Genomic DNA, 13,767 nt, shown 5'->3' with positions numbered 1-13,767 from the left:
ACAGCCTCTGGGTCATCTGCTCCAGTGCCTTACTGCCATCAAGAGAAAAAAGCCCAGAGGTCTTGAACCTCTCCTCCTTTAACTTATGACCAGAGTCTCTCATTCACTCACTAGGCACAGCTGTAAAGAGCCTGGCTCCCTATATCCTTGTGAGCACTGGCTGGGGGCTGCTCTTACAGCCCACCAAAGCCACCCCTTCTCCAGAACGAACCAGCCCAGCTCCCTCAGTCCCTCCTCAAAGACAAGTGATCCTGCCTTAACCATCTCAGTGGCTCTCAACTGCACTCGCTCCAGTTTGCCAAAGTCTTTCTTGTATTAGGGGCCCCAAAATTGAACCTCAGTAATATATTTAAAATTCAGAAAATTATTTCTGTCTTCATCTTCCCCACCGTAGAAGAGCAGTTCATGAAGTCACCATCTGAAACTTTCATGGTACAAATCAGGTCCCAAACAGCGTATTACAGGCTTTGATTCTACACCTAATGATTTCCTTTCCTTCCCCCACTGATGTTCCTTTTCCAATTCTTAAACTTATACTGCTCTTCCTCCAGACCTGTGTGATAAAATCAATTCAGATTTCCGTCTACCAGTGTACTATCAGCACCTCTGATCCAAATGTAAGCCTTGCTTTGCATCAACTAACCTTGAGAACAGGTGATACAGCAATAGCCAAACAATATTGCCTTGCTTCCAGACCATCTGTGAGGGAATAGGACCTTTATTCTGTTGCCAGAAGTCAGTTTTCAGTATCCTAATGCTGGCCTGACTATTGCTGTCTTTACAGGTAGTGGAGGGCAGAAAGAAAGAAAATTATTTTGAGCAAGACTTATTTAATCAGAAATGCTTCAGGATGTTAAAGAAAAAAATCAGTAGAAGTAATACTATCATGACTGCTTCAACATAAAAGCAGTCCAAATTTGTCCACTTTTTAGGTGCTGCACCTCCAAAACATGCTTATTTCAAGTGTCATTCTTTACTTGTCAGTGTTTCAGTGTCAGGAATAACCCCAACCAATCATGTGAGATTGCTAATTGCATTGGCTGACTCCATGCAGTGGAGCGCAAGATGAGTTTCTGCAGCAAGACAGGCCAAACCTGTCCCCAACTTGCTGAAGTGGCTTGGGATACGCTGCCTGGACTTGCTTTCCCCTGCCCATCAGAAGGCAGTAGATGCACTTTCACAAAGCTGTAGGAGGGACGGCAGATCCCAAACTCTCAGCAGGAAAGGGCAAGCAGCTTGTGATGGGCGTTGTGGGAAAGGAAGCCAAGGAAAGAAAACCTTTCTGAAATCAATAGGTCTTGAAAGACCCCAAAATTTCAGCTGTGACAGAAGGGGCTGGATACACCATGAGATCCTGTGACAGCAGTGACCCCTGCCATGCTGTCTTGAGCCATCCTAATTTGGCCCTCTGAATTACAGTAAGACCCTAAAGAGGGCTTGGCTTTACTAAGTGGAGGTAAAGGCAATATGATCTAGTCCATGGATTTTGCTGTTGTCCTTTTAAGCTGCAGTGGGGAATTATTATCATCTGATCTGGCCTCCTAAGTAGCCATGAGGGAGAAAAGCTGACTGAAAACAGCGTGACCCTAGTCTGAGGGGTGAGAAGCGACCAGTCTTGGACAGGTCTATGCAAGCTAAACCTGAATCTTTTCACAGTCCTCCATGAATACCATAATTAATAATTTGCAACTTGCTGTTTTTTTGCAAAGCAAACTAGAGACAGAAGGGCTGCAGGGAAAGCTTAGTGTATGCCCCACAGTTGGCTGCGGTAACTGCATCTCCGGTAAAGAGGTTGTCTGGCTACACTGCCAACCCACTGTCCACAGCTCTACAGTAGAGAGGTTTCTTTTCTCAGCCCCAACAAAGGTGGTTTAGCCTGGAGTTTTTTTTCTTTTTTTTATGTATTTATAGTTATAGAAGTGGAAAAGAAATTATTTTAAAAGGGAAAGGGGAATAATATTTCATACTGAGGTGCAAATCATAAAAAGCTTCCTATCCCTGCTTATGTGTAGCAATGATAATCTTTGCATGAGGAAGAAAAGTGGCTCTTGTTTTTAAAGCACTGTGGAAGCACTTTCCAAATATACCAGCAGTTTACAGCTATTATAGTTTTATTGGCACTCTGGTATAAATATATTTTTGTCCTCACTCCAAAATTGACTACAACTAGAGATGTAAATCTGAACCTTCTTCCATTCACACAGAGGTTTTCGGAGGATCCTGAGCTTGGAGTCTCACACAATTCCCATTTCCATCTGACACGGTGCACTGTCGAGAGTCTGGAATGAAGAGTGTGCCAGGAAGAGGAGATTCAGGACTGCCATCCTCTAGACTTGAATCATAAATAATCACTATCCATGCACTGTCAACCATGAAAGTCACTAGAAAATATGTTTATTCCTTGCTGCCTTATACTTGTGTCCTTTAGATTGACATTTTTCACTTGACCATACCTGTTAGCAAATCATCCTGTGAACCCAGCTACGCCAGGAGCTGTGCCTTTGGGGTAAAAGAAGCAAGTGTGGGAAGACCAGTGATAAAACTGATTTTGCCTGCACCTCCAGGCTGTTTGTGTGGTCCTGGATTCCTGTTCTGGAGGGAGAGCGAACCTGCTACTTGTCTTTCAGTTTGTATACTTCAGCTTCCACATCCTGAAAGTGAAATGAGTAGATGAACATGTGTACCCAGGTCCCATCTCGCCCAGAATGGAGTCATGGCCAGGTTGAACTTATGGCCTAAGAAGTGAGTCAAAGTCCTGAGAAAAAGATAATCTAGGAGCAGGAATGCTTTTCACTTGAGTTCAAGTGACATGTATAGCGTTACAAAATAAAGTAGTGACCTACTGCAATAAAATCCTTTTCAGATTCTGTTTTGGACATGGCTGCAGGTTCATCACAGCACTGAGATTTTGGCATCCTGAGCGTAGTGAAATGACCTTTGTCTACATCTAGTCTAGTCAGATCAGATCACTGCATCCTTGACCCTGCTCCATACTCCTCGCTTCGGTGGGGAAAATTCCCAAGCTTAACAGTATGTAATAAGTTAGTGTTATTTAATTTCAACAGTCTTTGATGGATTTTCTTTTGTTAGGTGAAGAAGTGAAAATAGGTATTTCCCAATACCCTTTATGTGATTAGTATGTCTTGATGATTACATAGAGGCTTAGGATTACTGTGTTCCAGGTCCGTAGTTAAATATTATTCTGGTTGCACTTAAATTATTCTATGTTCTACCACCAGGAAAATTTACCCTCCAAAATTGCAACCAACAGAAACACACAAAAAAAGAACTTACTGTCCGGTATGTACCTTGTCTTTGTTTTAGTTCTAAAGAATGATATGGTATAGAGTGACACCCACTTTGAGCACGTTTTCCCACCATTGCTCTACGAGTCTTGAAAACTGCATTTGTTTGTATATTGTTATTATCTGTGAGAGACTGATAGGAATGTGAAGTCACTCACTGAGAAAGGGAAACATGGTTCTCATTCAGAAGGAATGCAGCTTCCAGTATTTGAAGTCGAGCCGCAGGATCTTGTGGCAGTAAAAATCATTGTTATTTATAGGAAAATGTCACTCTGGCTGTCTCCTCTATAATAGCTTTTTACTTCTCTTGTTGGATATAAATCAGAATTATATGGCCAACAAAATGATAGTTTTGGCAAAATGTTGTGAAGACAAAAAATAAACGGGTTTGAATTGTTTTGGCTTTATTCTGCAGGGAGATATTACTGGAATCTGTTGCTTTGCCAAGATCAATATCTTTGTCCTTAAAAATAGGTGTGTGTAACTGTATGTCTAAATTCATATCCAATTTAATTTAAGGATGTTCACCATGAAGTTTACCTTCAAACCACAATAACAGTAGATCTTTACTGCTTGGAATGAAGCTGACAGAATTTCAAAATCTCATGCTGGTCATATTTGTGGCACCAGACTTCAAACTATTTAGGGGTTTTATCTCTTTCTGGGGGAAAATGTGATGGGTCTCAGCATATCCAACTCAAAGACACTCAAAACAAGCTTCAGCCAGGAATTTAAGCAGGAGATGAACCTCTACTCCCATACTGCATATCAGTTTCATTTCTAAGGAAACTTATTTGACAAGAAATAAATGATCAATGAATTCAGTCACAGTTCAGTGTTTCCACCTCTGGAGTGAAGCTGGTAGAGAAAAGGATGAGCATTAGGAGAAGGCGAAGGAGGCCAGGAGACAGCAAAGAGAGGTGATGAGAATTTGAGACTATTTCTGCACAACTCTCTAAAAGCCAGGGTGTTTGCCTGGGGCTGCCAGCATGTGGCATGTGGCCATGTGAGCTTCGTGGATATTGTGGTTGCCTGACTTTGACTGTGGACAGACTCAGACTATGGGGACTGCGGTGACATCCTCAGATTGCCCTGAGATCCAAGCAAAATCCTGAGTAGAGCAGAAGGACTCATAGAGACCTGGGGACACCTTTCGCTACTAATTGTTCCTGGAGTCCTCTGGGGATGATGGATCTTGGCCCACTGAGGACTGGGGGGAAAAAGGTAGTTTCACCTTTACTTGCCCTACGAGTACTCAGGTGCAGTGTAAATGTTCGGAGAAACTCTGTGTTTGCAACATACAGGTGCCTGGGCTAAACAGAGACTGCAACATTCCCTTCTGGCCTTTATGAATTTATGAGTTCACAGATCCTTCCCTGTACTTAAAAGACCTCTGCTGCTGTTAGCTGAGCACCTGTACATGTCATCTGTTCGTAATTAGTTGTACAGCAGTTGGAACAGACAGCACTCTCCTGCCTGGTAAATTATTCAGCATATCCAGTTCAGAGTGGTGCCCTGAACAGAGACACCGGGAGAGACGTACAAACCACAGAAGAGCTCGGGCATGCAATAGGAGGGCACACAAAGGTCTCTCCTGTCCTACACAATCAACTTATTTTTTCTTAGAAGTCCACATCTCAAAGAATATTGAGCAATATGATACAAGGGCATAGAGGGCAATAAAATCCACCTCTTTCTTCTGCATCAATATCAATAATGTTCTAAAACATGAGACATAAGGAGTAGCCCCAGGCTGGGCCCCTTTTTCAAAGACTTTGTTCTTCGTGGGATAAAGTAGCATCTAGTCCTAACTAGTTAAAATAGTGCTCCACAGGTAGCTCACAAACGGAACAGAGAATATTTCCATGTCAAATCATAAATAAAAATGTACTGTAGGATGATTTAATCAAGACTGCAAACTGATTGCATAAGACAGAGTTGACATGGACTTAAGAAACAGCATATAATATATATAATATTCAGAAGTGTGAATGTATGTGGTGATGAGCCTTGATCTACTTTTATTCCATTCTATTTGCTGTGCATGAAAAATGCTGTTATATCTCTATGGAGAGTCTTAATGGCATTTCTAAACTATAGTGTTTCTTTCTAATCATTGTGCTTAGTTTTAAGTACTACACAATACAGACTACTAACTTCTGAATTAAAAGTATGTTTTGTGTTATTGTATTTCTGCCTCAGTCTTCCCATCTGTGCAATGGAGGTAAAGCTATCTACTTCCTTTATTCAAGGAAGCACTGGTAGGATTAAACAGTTAATATTTATGTAGGATTTAAAAATGGAAAAGATGAGACAAGCACAAATTGAATTTATTATAACTGTGCATTTCTTGCCTTACGTACACAGTGAAAGGTGTTTCCCTTTGTCTCTGTTATCAGAAGATTGTGACAGTCCAGAACATTCAGCAAAACCAGTCCCAGATGTTGGCTACGCCCACATATTTCTGAAGGTTTTGGTGATAAGTACACAGTCTGCATACCTGCAGGAACAAGCATGTACCGATTCACATAGAAAATGAAGACACAGCAATTTAAATAAAGTGCTGATGAATTGTGTCTATTCCCTCTAGCTATTTTGCTGCAATAAAAAAAATAATTATATCAGTACTTCTGCTTCTTCTTCCTCAAGACAATGGGTTTTCATTCCTCTTTTTCCTATCATGCCTATGTATAAAAAATGTCAATGTGATATCTTTCAAAGTCACTTCAGCAGGATCAGATATTGAAGATCAAAGTGAGAAAGAAACTGGAATGAATATCATGTTGAAATCTGAATAATACAGAGTAGTTTAAATACAGAGTAGTTAAAACTGTTCAGCGCCTGGAGGTTTATAGTTAGCTTCTGCGTTCTGGCAGGAGAAGAAGAAGAAATATTGGAAAACTATTATAATATGGAGAACTATTATAAGAATTTCTTCAGTCTTTTCAGAGACAGGTTCATGCTTAAATTTGCAGTGTGAGACACATGATAGATTAATATGAGCACACAAAATTTTCAAATTTTGGTCTGTAAAATCTATCTTTTCAAATGCAAAGTTTTAAGTCTTCTGGCAAGTATATTTCTTTGGGTTGAAGGAATCATTTTGAAATTCAGAATGTAAGTTTATTTAATAATTAATTCCTGGACTTTGGAAGAAAATTTTACTCACCAAAATACAAAACCACTTGGCCATAATATAAAATGCATCTTGTTTTCTCTATAGCTATCTTTGCTTTGAAGCCTTATCAGTGACAAGAGCCATGTGAAACCAGCTAAAATAGTCTTTATAGAGCAACAATTTTGCAATCACTGAGCTCTTATTCTGCCTATATGTAGCAAGTTCCCAAGTTCTTGCAGTCATTTGAAGCCCTGGTTGAGCTTTCTTTGCTCCTGTCTTTGCCCTGGTCCTTTATTAATGTGGTTTGGCCACACAGTTACATTCCTTATGTTTTAAAACTTCTTCAAGTAGCAGAACCAAGCACTGGCTCTAGTCATGGTTGCTGTGAAATTGCAGAATATCTCTTTCTTCCTTCTGAGTATGGAGAGCCTGAGATTAAACCATTTTCAGGAGCAACATCTAACTGTGTAGAGGAACTGCCATTGCAGGTCTTGTGTCTTTGCTATTGGAGAGCGTTCTGGGATTTTTAGTTAACACACATTTCAGAGCTTCCCTTCCCAATAATTGTTATAAGTGGATTTTCTGGTAACATCTTCCTTGGTCTAAATGGTCAGATGAAGGATATATTAGAAGAGATCCTGTGATGTCTACGTCAACGTTATATCTAAGCTTTCCAGCCTAGAAATAAGCCTATAGCCCACTGTATCTCCAAGATCTCCAAGTTCTTATATATTTATGTATGTAGTGGGATATACCTGTTTATATCTATATGAACTGCTTTTAATTTAATCTGGATTTATGAGACATGGGAAACCTAAATAGACTTCAGCATTCTATGTATCTTAGTGCTGGATGCTGTGCCAGGGAGATGTCCTAGCAGAGATATCCTCATTTATCCTCTTCAGTGGATGACTTTTCTGTCTGCTGTCAACTATGTTCTGCACGGAAAATAGCTAGAGAAAGGTTGCACCAAAGGCTGGACGCCGTTACCTTCTATATACCTGAAAGCAGAGCAAACAGCTGGGAACTGTTCTACTTTAAAAAAATCCAATGAATTATCTCAGGAAGAACTCTGAAATAGTCCTGAGGGCTAATGATGCAGATTGGTGTTGAGTTTGGCCTGAAGCCCAGCCTTATGACTTCTGTTGCACAACAGAATAGATGTAACCAATGGGTCTGTGGCTACTCACAACCTTAAGTGCTTCATGTTTAAGGAAATGGTAGAAGAAACAGTGAGAATGTAGACTGTCAAGATTCAGTGTTTAATATTTGTAGAGTTTAAACAGAATTTGGATCTCTCAGCTAACATTGAGGCAGATATGAAGATATGCATGGAATAGGAAACAAGAATTTCTGCAGAAGAAAAGAAGAGAAATCACTGTGATATCCTGGTTTTGTGCAGGTTTATACATGTCTAAAAAATATTGATGAGCACCATATTTTTTTTTTTGCTTGACCTTTAGGTGGGTCACATAATCACAATGCTTTCAGCTGTCCTGGCATTCCATGCAGGGCTGGGTAAGGTACACATACGTTCTGCCATGAAAAATAGCCGTATGAGAAAGAAAATAATCTTTTGGAATCTGAACTGAAAGAAAAATACATGGTTTTTGCCATGAGTTGACATAATTTGGCTATCTTATTAATCTTCATAAATCAAGTTCTACAGACAGATTTGCAACATGATTCTGCTGGTAGAAGGAGTCTGGCATATACCTGATAAGCATCCGATCTAGAGACCTGTGTTTTCAGTACCTTCTTTAATTTGAGACTCAGTTCTTCATGCTACCAATTACACAAGCTGTAGCTAGGAGGAGTTCTGCCAGTGCTGGGGGCAAAATATCAGAAGTGACATCAAGGCTTCTGCTGTACCTGCAGAAATTCACATGTACAACCACACCTACATTCGTCTTTCGCAGCACAGGTGATGGAATTGCAAAATGCATTACTTGGTATGTTCTCAGGCCGGACTTGAAAATAGGAGCCAGATTCTCAAAAGCTGAAGACAGAAAACTTTGCAAAGGCTAGGTTCTGTCTCTAAGCATAGGCTATGAGCGAGCCCATAACTTCGCTTTCCTTGAGGATCACGCAACTGGGGCCATTTCCTCAACTTCTTAAGTGTACATAGCAAGCTTATTTTGCTGTCATGCTGACCTGCCTTCATGGCCAAAACACTTGGAAGCAGGGTCAAAACCGCACCTACTGCCACAGGTATTTTATCAGCAAACAAGGACAGAGAGGACTGGTTATGTCTCCTCACGCTCTTCTCATTCATTATGTACTGTTGAGATTTGCAGACACAGTACAGGAAAGTGTCTGTGTAGCTTACGCCCTGTCATGCCCCTCCAGGCTCTCAAAAGGAACAGCCACAATATAATTTCAAGTTAAAATGACATCTTAGAGCTATTCAGCCAGACCTCTCAGGTGCTGCTAGGGCACTTAACTTAATTCTGCTGCCTATTCAAACGGAGTGCTGGGCTGCTTTCCTGTCTCCATTTGGAGTTTAAATCCTCTCTGGATCCTGCTGAAATAGTCTCTGCCAGAGACAACTTATCACCAGGTATTACTGAAATACTCCAAAGGAGCATATTTCTTTCTTATTCTTGGCCTAGACCAGGTCAAAAAAAATGGGAGGAATTTAAAAAAAAATCCCAGAAGTGGATGTCAAGATTATTCCTCTTTTTGCCCCAAATTCTCATCTTCCTCAGTTTTAGGGTAAGCAAGGCAAGCATGGCTTTGCCTCACCCATGACCCTGGTTTGTCTTCCAGGAGCAAAACAGGAAGCGATGTGCTTTGTACAGGTAAGATCAACTCCCTTCTTGGGGACAGAACTGAGACAGCATTCAGATGATGTGGAAGGGTGACTAGACTCTCCAGTCTCCCAGACATCCTGGGTGCAAACAGATGGATTGTTACTGGGAATTCCCTTGTTTATCATTTTGGCAGTAGCCTTCTACAGTGTTGCTGTTACATATGTGTATATATTTATATTTAATACATATATAAAGTAAGTATTCTACCTGCTGCATTTTCTTAAAGACTTTCCAGTAACTAGTTCTATCTTTCTGTCTCCTCCACAACAGGTCCATGGGCACAGGACCGTGCAATTCATGAATTTAAGCACTTTTCCACAGCAGCCGCTCCCAGCAGCTCTTGCCAGCTCTGACCATTCAGCAGGTCCTTCTTCCAGGGTAGGACCCTAGGGGGAGTTGGCAATGGCACCACCACCCATCCTACCTCAGCTCTGAATCCCTGAACCCATAGCTAGGAGCAATTTGTTTTCTCTTCCAGCCTTGTCAAGCACCTGGCTTATGGCTTGGAATTAGTGTACTGAACACTTAACCAGAATGCAGGGTAAGGTATTACATATTTGTGGTACATGCTGAATGAATATAAAAGTAGGCAAGGAAGGACTGTTAACAAGCCTTCTTCGAGACTAGTGGAAAGAAAATGGGAAAAGTGAGTGTAGGATTTTCCTAGAGCCAGTATCAAAAAGCCAGGAAGTATTTAAAGTAAATTAGTGATGATAAAGGGCTCATTATAAATACTGGAGAAATTTTAATAAAAAGAATGTGGAAAATTCCAGCTCTTTAATTTTCAGCATTAACTGCTGCAGCAATGCTTAGGTTTTTGTCCCCTTCCATGTTTTAGTAGGGGATACTCTATTTACAATTAACAGATATTTGTGTTCCTTGTAAAGTAGGTGTTTAATTTGTTGAGATTTTTTTTTCTCAGTTTTATTAAAAAAATGTGATATTTGTCTTTACATGTAGTAACCAGATTCATTGGGAGCAGTTGACATGTCCTGTGTTTCCCAACATATTTTTCAGTTCTTGAGATTTGAGGTTTTGACACTATCAAAGAGCAGGAAAGTGTGCCAAATTTCCACTGTTTGGGATACCAGCTGGCAATTCCTCCTGCCTGGAGCAATTCCGAATTCAGTCCCAGGATCCGATCCTTGCTGTCCCTTCTAGAGCTCCATGGAAAGCAGTGGGGAACTCTGCAACTGCAAATTTTTGTCATCACTTCTATCATAGTCTTGTCTTTCAGATAGTCTAAACCTGTGTAAGGGTGTTGTTGAGGTAATTAGCAGTATTGACCTGAGAAACTGAAAGCAGTGATGCACATACTCTATTCAAAATGGCAGAGGAAAAGGAGTTGCCAACTATTTTAAAGACATTTAACCTTAAAAATACCACATTGTTGATTATTCTGTGGCATTCCTGTTCTTTCCTAATAAATAAACTAAGCCTAAATCCATACAAAATAGATGTTACTAGAATGTAAGAATGCCTGGGAAAGGATAAACAATTTACTGATGGAAACTTGAACTTACTGTGAAATGGTAACAATTTGGAAGCCTCATATTAAGGTCACTTATTGATTATATTCATTGGCCTTAAACTTTTATTTATGGGCAGTCAGAAAAGATGGGAGAGGTGCTAGGCATGTCTCGGCCACAGTGTATATATTTCCATTATGGATGCTAAACCCCAAGTAATTTTAAAAAGGTTTGGTGCCTTCAGCTCCCCTGCTTTCAATAAAAACAGCATTTTCATAAAAAAATTAATATGGCTTCCCTTTATTCCTCCAGATTTGGATTTTGTTGTAGACTTTGGTATTGGAGTAGGCACAAGGTATAAGGAAAGACTTCCCAATGATTACTTTTTGCCTAGCCATGGTAGTATAATCATACTTCTTTTATATGTATATTTATACACGTAAAATATACTGTATATTCTTTAGAGGTCAGGAGAACACTTCATGAGTTATTGATGTGGTGGAGATACACTACATGCACTGTGTATGTGCTCCAGACATATGAAAGTTAATGGAAAGGCTACAATATTCTGCAGGGAGATTTGGATCAGGCTACATAAGATTAAAGAAGTAGTTTAAACATTTCTGTTACCCTAACTCACTGGATGTCAGGAATATACAAAATACAGTTCAGTATTTTTCTTTGGTTAATTTTCACTTCTTTACTGGACATCTAAAACAAAGCCTCCAAGTACTTCATAGTTAATGCAAGAGATTAATTTGATCTGAAGAAAAGCCATCTGATCAAACATCAGGAGAGACCAGTATCAACTTGACAAAAAAGGGGAGGAAAACCCCTCCGTGGTAGACATTGCTCTTGACCAAAAGCAATGTGAGGGCAGAATAACGTTGGAAATGGTAGTTGGTTCTGTTGTGAATTGCATGCCCAGCTGTTGGTGGAAGCCCCAGCACGAGCACTTGGCAATAAAATCGGAGATAAATGCCTTGCCAGAGGCCTGCGATTTGAGTCTCCATACATTTCTGTGAAATTTCACACATTCTAGCTAAGCCAACTTGTACTCAGCACTTCATCGGGAAGAGTCCTTGCAGAGGCACGCCTGTAGCCTTCCTGAGACGCTTGTGCCAGAGCCTTTGCCACTGGCATCCCAGTTCTGCTTTTCATTCTGGAACACTCAGTGCCTTGGAGCATCATAGAACCAAAGTGATCATCAAAAATGTCTTTTTGGCATTTCAGAGTGATGTGATATAGCATGAATTTGCATCATACAAGCGCTGAGCCTTAGAACAGAAAAATCTTAAAGAAACTCCTTGTGGAAATGCACTTCTCTAACCCTCTTTCACTTTCGTGGCTTCTCATCAACCTAGATGGGGAGATGCTTTGGATGCCAGATCATATTAATGAATGGATTTGCATGCCTGATTTCTGTCCCTGAAATGTCTAAAGGCTGACTGTCCAACAGGAATTTTTCTCAACTAAATTTCACAGAAGGATCACTACTGGGGTCATCACTGGGACACTGGCCATGCACTGGGACACCTTACTTGCCTTCTCACTTAGAGTCAGGAAACCCCAGTTTGGGTGCTGAACACCCATACTTGCATATAGCAATATGCACAATGGTTGTGATTCAGGCCTCTGAGCAGCTGATCCTTCATGACTTAAAAAAGCAATGGGATTCTTAGGTATTCATATCACATACATGGTTTTAAAAATATGCCCTGGTTTAACTCATGTGGCATGTTGCTACTGCTGATGCACTACATTTTCTTGGTAAAGTTTTCTGTTCCTCTGTGGATAAAACCTGTGAAGGACTACTTGAAAGATGAACTACAGTCTGTTCTCCTAGTGACAGCACAGCTTTCTTCCAGCATCCTAGAAGAAAGCAGCAGCAAATCTCAGGCCAAGTGTCAGATGAGGTAAGAGAGTCTATCTGACATAATTTCTTTCTCAGAAATTTTCAGGGTTGAAAGTCTTTAAACTTTGGCCCTTTGCCAAAATCCACAATCCTCACCACAAAATTAGGAGATATTTAAAATGAAGCCCCTTTCCAGGAATGACACAAACAGAAATGAATACAGAGAGAGGAAAAAAACCCTCCCACTGTTCAGGATAGATTAGACAGAACAATTTCCTTTTAACTCAAAAGGCATCAGGGATTTGGCCATACATTTTAGTGAGTCTTAGAGAAATTATTATTTTCCAATTACAATTCTCAGACCCGAGTTCTGCTCTTCCCACAACTGATTATTTCCAAGAAGTCACATTTTTCATATTTCAATTTGGTTTCTTTTACACTGACCTAGCTAAAACCAGGAGTCTGAAGAGAAGAAAAAACTAAGACACCTAACCCTGAAGAAAGTCTTTTTCCCTTTTCTGCACTCACCAAGGTGTAGTAATTTACCAAAACTGCTCATAAAGACAACATTTTTTACCCAGGCATATTTCAGCAGTGTTGACCATTATTCTGTTTGGTTGTATTTCACAGTATCCTTTTAGCTGCTGCAAAAAATGTGGTACAGCTTCAGTTCAGTTCACATTTCCAGTTCATTTGTTCATGGCTCTCAAAGAGATGAGCTGTTTTTCTTTTCTTTGATGAAATTTCTTATACTGTGGGCAAAACATCAAAGGGGAGAGCTGGACTGACCTGAGAAGTAAGCCACAAGGGACACACTATTACACTGGAACAATCAATATTTTTCAAATGCTAAAGATAGGAAATATATTAAATCCTTTTTTTTTTTCTGCTTCCTGCTGGATATGCTGCTCAGTACACACTGCCCTTGTTTGTGGAGAGAGCTGTTAGCTCCCTTCAGGACGAGTACCCTCCACGGGGCCAGCGGGCCAGGATGGGGCATGCAATAGCATCCCTGGGACTGGAGCAGCAGCCATTGTGGGGAGGTCAAAAGTTGCAGGCTCACCTGAGACTGCATCTGGGGACAGATCTCAGCACATTGTGTGCTGTGAGAAGAGTGGAGAATTCATCCATGCTGATAGTGGCTATTGGCACCAGTAATGATATCGTAGACCAAGAATTTGACCATGGTCTGTGGCTATTAAAATTT

This window comes from Phaenicophaeus curvirostris, chromosome 3 (genome assembly GCF_032191515.1).
Source record: "Phaenicophaeus curvirostris isolate KB17595 chromosome 3, BPBGC_Pcur_1.0, whole genome shotgun sequence".
Taxonomy (NCBI): domain Eukaryota; kingdom Metazoa; phylum Chordata; class Aves; order Cuculiformes; family Cuculidae; genus Phaenicophaeus; species Phaenicophaeus curvirostris.
This window is presented reverse-complemented; position numbering follows the sequence as displayed.